Source organism: Carya illinoinensis, chromosome 15 (assembly GCF_018687715.1).
Source record: "Carya illinoinensis cultivar Pawnee chromosome 15, C.illinoinensisPawnee_v1, whole genome shotgun sequence".
In the NCBI taxonomy this organism is placed as follows: domain Eukaryota; kingdom Viridiplantae; phylum Streptophyta; class Magnoliopsida; order Fagales; family Juglandaceae; genus Carya; species Carya illinoinensis.
Window position 1 is genome coordinate 15,069,446 of NC_056766.1, and position 6,920 is coordinate 15,076,365.

Genomic DNA, 6,920 nt, shown 5'->3' on the forward strand with positions numbered 1-6,920 from the left:
TACATATCAAGGGGGCTTATTTCAGCATTATTACGTTAGATAAATATAAACAAAAATAATTATTTGTGGCATTTGACATTATCAATAATGTTGTATAATTTGATTTTATATTATCCTAATCATGCAATTTAATTTTCATAATATCAAATCATAATTAACAAATCAAGAGAATTGACTTTTATGATGATAAAAATATTTACCTGTTATTTTCTATATGCAATTTTTTTATAAATAAGAACTTACACTTTGTATTCAATTACAATTGAGAATAGTAAAGATGTAACCCTCAATGTATCTTTTCCTCATTCCCCTCCTTCTATCTTCTCCATTTCAATTTCTATTATATTTTATAATTTCAATTATGGTATTAGAATTCTGGGCTAATGCCAGACTCGACCATGTACTAAAATTATGGGTGTCAAATCGTGTTAACAAGTCGTGTCCATATCGTGTTAAGACATGTATATTGTATTATATAGGTCAACCCTAACCTAACACATTAAACTTATCGTGTCAAAATCTCAAACCCTAATACGACCCGTTAACATAACGGGTTATGTCATGTCAACCCGTTTTGACCTATTAGTGAATATTGGGAAATAGTGTTTCAAACTATTTATGTAAATCGATTGAATAAGCTCAATGCCAGACTCGACCATGTACTAAAATTATGGGTGTCAAATCGTGTTAACAAGTCGTGTCCGTATCGTGTTAAGACATGTATATTGTATTATATAGGTCAACCCTAACCTAACACATTAAACTTATCGTGTCAAAATCTCAAACCCTAATACGACCCGTTAACATAACGGGTTATGTCATGTCAACCCGTTTTGACCTATTAGTGAATATTGGGAAATAGTATTTTAAACTATTTATGTAAATCGATTGAATAAGCTCAAAATTAACTCGTTTGATCTGATTAAATTTAGCATAATTTTATATAAATGTTAAAATCAAAATATGTATAAAAATCATAAAACTAACTACAAGTCTAAAATTACAATCCAAACAATAAAATATCAAAATTAAAATTCTAACAATTTTACTTTTAGGTAGGAGGGTATAACTGTAATTTTAACTTTCTTGTCGTTTCATAACGGGTTATAACGAATTGACCCGATATCAACCCGTTAAGTAATCGTGACTTAACGAGTTAACCCGTTTAAACCCGAATCCGTTAATACTAAACCCTAACTCGTTATTATCGTGTTGTGTTCCTATTGGGTTAACGGATCGTGTGACATATTGCCACCCTTAATTAGAATATCTTATTTTTTATTCAATCATTTTGCTTACTTTATCACTTTCATACAATCTTCATCGGCTTTTAAGTATATGTATATTTTGTTTTAAATCAACGTCTTTGGAATATCTTTATTATCTGTGAGTTTTTATTTATTGGGATTGGGTATGTATTCCATTCCATGCTACTTAAACTAGGACATGAGTTTATTCTATAGATTACTATATATCCGTTTATTCTATGGTAACCATAGAATAATCATATGCATGGATATCATTTTGATCAGTAGGCATATAGAGTGGATATCGTCTTAGGTGCGGTTTGGTTAGTGAGATGAGATGTTAGTCTAATTGTTTTTTAAGATCCGTTATGAGCATTGTTTGAAGCCCTAGACCCCTTTTTGGCCTTTTATTTTTAGGCCTATAGTTAACCAATGTCATCCTTAGCTCATAGGTTCAATCTTTTGATCTATTGTTAGCCTTTTGTTGGCTTATTTGATTCGAAATCAATGAATTGTCACTCTTAGCTCCAGATTTAATGTTTTAGCTACTGTTCACTTCATCACAACCATTATTTTCATCAACAATCAATCAACGAATATGAAAATTACACTCAAATCTCAAACTCATCCAACTTAAGTTTGAGGGGATGTTAAAGATAATATGAAATAAAAAATTTGATTATTCTTGAATTGAACTGATCAAGCGATTCGATTTTCATACTTAACAAATCAATGGATTTGATTTTCACAATGATCAAAAAATCTACCTTATCTTATCCTCATATAATTATCCTATATAAATAGAGATGTACCCTTTGTATTCAACCACAATTGAAAATAGTAAAGATGTAATTCTCAAAATCTCTCTCTCATTCTCCTTTTTCTCCTTTTTCCATCTTAATTTCTGTTATATATTATATTTTCTTTGAATAACCCCCAACAATTATGGTTAATTAGGAGCTTGCAACAGACATTCCACATTCAACCTGCCCTAAAGGGACCATACATAGATAAAACGGTTAGGTACAAAAGTTGTATAAAAGCGAGAGTGTTCACAGATAGCTACCTATCTGTAAATACCCATCCACCTACTATATATATATATATAATAAAAATTGCAAAAAGCCGACACCATTTTATATCCTATCATAACACCTTCTAGACCTTTTTGATAGGTAATCAATAAATTTTATTCATAAAAGTAGGAAAAACCAAAGTACACAGGTAGTATACATAATAAGAAGTACCTAACTAGAGTTTACAACCAAAAGAAGACAATCATGTACATTTAACGCATTACAAATCATAGGACCCACCCATGAGAACAATGATTTAAAAATGAAAAGTTTCAACTCCTCCATCTTTCTCTCACGATCTTCAAAACTTCTATCGTTTCTCTCCCTCCAAATACACACACACACACACACATATATAAGAACCATTTTCAGATTGCTACTACTTGTGAGTTACCATTGAGGCTTCTACAACTTGTTAGGAAATACACCAACCTAAAAGGCATGACCCATGCTAGTCCAATTCTTGCAAAAGAACCATCCCACACGGTCTTGGCCACCGCAAAGTGTAAAATCAGATGATCTACTAATTCACCATTCTTCTTAAACATATAACACCAGTCCAGCACCATAACTTGATGTTTCCTTAAATTAGTTGTGGTGAGAATATTGTCCAATGATGTCGTTCATACGAAAAGAGATGCATTCGAAAGAGCTTTCGTCTACTATATACTCTTCCATGGGAACTCAGTTGTACTAGGGCTCATTAATACTTTGTAGAGTGATTTAACTGTGAATCTACCTTTCTTGGAGGGGCTCTAATACATCTTATCTATAGTACCTTTGGTCATGTGTATGGAATACAATGTCGCATAATACTCTGTGATAATATCCAACTCCCAATCTTGGGTTGCCCTATTGAAATCTACATTCCATTGAGGGGGGATCCACTAGAAAAGACCAAGAGGTTTGCACCAGCAATCTAAAAAATGGCAGGAAATTTGTCTCAAGGCTTCTTTCACCACACCATTTGTCATGCCAAAATCTGATACGAGAGTCGTTGCCTACCATTATGTGTTTGTGTCTTCAGAACATTACCCAATCACTCCTAATGTGTTACCACAAGCCCACCCCATATGGTCCACTTACCTCATTTGAGTACCATCCTCCCCAAGTCTCCCCATATTGTGCATCTATAATGGGCTTCCATAGGGCCCCTTTTCATGTTGGTACCAGTACAAACATTTACCCAATAGGGCTTGGTTAAACTTCCTCAAGTTATGAACCCCCAATCCACTCCTAGAAATTGGAGTACAAACAACGTACCAATTTACCAAATGAAATTTGAACTCTTCTCCCAATCCACTCCACAATAAGTTTCGCTGTAACTTCTTAATGCAGTTGGCAACCTTAGTGGGGAGTGGGAGCAAGGACAAAAAATAGGTTGGTAGGTTGGAGAGAGTACCTTTTGTTTTTCTTTTCAAAGTGAGCCTCCCACCTTTAGATAGATACAACCTCTTCCAAGACACCAATTTGCACTTCATGTTTTCAATCACGCCATTCCAAATCCTCTTTGATCTAAAGGAGGCACCTAGTCATAATCCAAGATACTTCAAGAGTAGAGATGATACCTTACAAACCAAGAGAGAGGCAAAATTCTCCACTTTAGGGACAGTCCTCACGGGCACAAATTCAGACTTTGAGAGTTTAACTCTCAACCCCGGGATAGCTTAAAAACAAAGAAGTAGATCCCTCAAAGATTGGATATACACAGGATTTGCTTCATGGAAGATAAGAGTATCATTAGCAAAAAGCAGATGAGAAATATCAATGAAGCCATAATTACCATTCCCTATCGAAAAACTGTAGAGAATACCACTTTCTACAAGGCCTAGTCATCTTACTGAGGGCTTCCATGACGAATAAAAAAAATAAAGGAGAAAATGAATCCCCCTATCTCCAACCACGAGAGGAGTTGGAGAACCCATCGGCGAACCATTCACCAAGATAGAGAAGCAAACTATAAAGATGCAAAACTCTACCCATTTTTGCCATTTTTTGCCAAAGTCACTTCTTGTAAGTAAAAAAAGTATGAATTTTCAATTTACTTGATCATAGACTTTCTCTATATCTTGCTTGCAAACTAACCCAAGTTCTCTAGATTTAAGTCGTCCATCCAAAATTTCATTTGCAATTAAGGCCGAATCATGGATTTATCTGCCTTTGACAAATGCATTTTGCAGCTTTGAGATTAACTTTTTATCACCGTATTCAATCTATTTGCCAACACTTTAGAAAGAATATTGTAAACATGTTCACAAGGCTGATGGGGATATAGTCTCTAACTTCCATGGATCCCACCTTTCTAGGAATAAGTGCTAAGCATTAAGAATTTTTTCAAATCGGGCATTAATATGAAAAACCTGCATAAGGTCTTCATTGATTAGTGCCTAACAAACTTGGAAAAAGGCCATGGCAAAACTGTCAGGGCCTGGAGCCATATCATTAGCCATGTCATGGATTGTTTTGTTCACTTCATCTTCTTCAAAAGGCCTCTTGAGCCTCCTTGCACATTATTGATCTAATGTTGAAAATATTAAACTATCCACTTTCTATCACCAAGTGTGCTGTTCAACTAGAAGATATTCGTAATACTACATGATGTGCTTTGAATGGCTAGCTTATTTGAGGAAACTGCTTCACCTACCATTGACATATCAATAGTATTATTCCTCCTATGACAATTAGCCATCCTATCGAAGAAATTCATGCATTTGTCTCCCTCCTTGAGCCAGAATGCCCTTAATTTTTGTCTCCAAGAGATTTCTTTCATCAATGTTACTTTTACGAGTTTTGTGACTACCTGAATCTTGCAAGATTGCTCGGATTTAGAGAGAGTTCTTGCCTCCTCCTCGCCCTTTAAACCCTGTACCTCCTCTAAGAGAGAGCTCCTTCATTGAATCACATTGCAAAAACTTGTTCATTCCATTGCTTTAGGTCATGTTTCAGTGCCTTTAACTTTCTTGCCATTATGAAACTTGGGAAGTCTTGGAAACAGTAAGAAGACCACCATTGTCTGATCTTGTCTACAAAACCATCAGATTTAAATCGCATATTCTCAAATTTAAAGTACCGTCTACCACCTTAGATATATCCATAGTTTAAGATGATGGAAAAATTATCAGAACATAACCTAGGTAATCTTCTTTAAATTACATTAAAAAAATCTAACTCCCAGTCGGGAGTTAACAAAAACTTATCAATCCTTGACCAAGATGAGAGTTCATGGTTATTGGATCAAGTAAGCGTACCTCCAGTTAATGGAATATCCATAAACTCCTGTTCTGAAATGAGGTTAGAAAATTCCCTCATGGCAGGAGTGATGTGGGACCCACCCGACCTTTCATTCCAGAAGTGAGTTACATTGAAGTCACCCTCTATGCAACTTGGTAACTCCCATCAACTAAGAAGTCTCACCAAATCTTCCCATAATAGCATTATTTTCTAATCAATATTAGGGCCATAAATTCCAGCAAATGTCCATTGGAAACCATCTTCTAAATTCGTAAAAGAACAAGCCACAATGAAATCACCCATATATTCCTCCGCCCTTTCCACCACCCTTTTATCAATTAGAATTAGGACACCACTAGATGCTCATTTGGAAGGCAAGTACGACCACTGAACATGTTGCCCTCTCCAAAAACTTTGAACTAGTCTTCTTGTAATGAATTCCAACTTAGCCTCTTGTAGGCAAATTATTTCTCCCTTCCATTAGTGAAGTAAGTTTCTGACTTGGAGTCCTTTGTTATGCTCATTCACCCCCTTACATTCTGCGATATTATTTTTGGCTTCACTTAGCAATTGTATTTACCCTCCCTTTAGGATGCCCCCGATTAGAGCTCTTCTCCCTACCATCGTCATTCATTGCCTATGTAAGACTTTTGAGTTCTCTTACTCTTTTCTTAGCCAAATTAAAGGAGGAACCAAGTTTGGATTGTGCATACTCGACCTCTATCGTTGTAAGTAATGCCATGAATTCATTTTCAAAACCCTCGCATATAACTCCAATACAGTGCTTTTTCTCCATGGCTTTCTGAATTATCCAATTTGATACACTAGGATGAAAGGAGTTTAGGGGAATGGGTTCTTCCTCTTCAACAATAGATCTGCCCCTCCTTGTATCTCCCTCCCATTAGCCACCATCTTTGGCAACTGTTGTATTTCCCCTCCTCCGTTAGACACAAATAACACTAGTGACTCTTTCATGTCTTCCTCATCATCTTTGGCATCTGTTAGGCTCTTAGAATTAGGGGTGGCAATATGTGACATGACCCGTTAACCCAACACGAACACGACACGTTAAAAGCGGGTTAGGGTTTAACCTTAACGGGTTCGGGTCAAAACGGGTTGACCCGTTAAGACACGATTGCTTAACGGGTCACTAACGGGTCAACCCGTTATGACCCATTATGACCCGTTAAGAAAATTGAATTTACTTTTATACCCTTATATCTAAAATTCAAAAAACCCTAAAATTTTCTAACCCACGCCGCCCCCCACTTCACTCTTCAGTTTTTTTTTTTCAAAAGTGTTCTCACTCTCAGTTCTTCCTTTTCTTCTCAATTCTCATGCCCCTCTTTGACTTCAACCCAGAAAT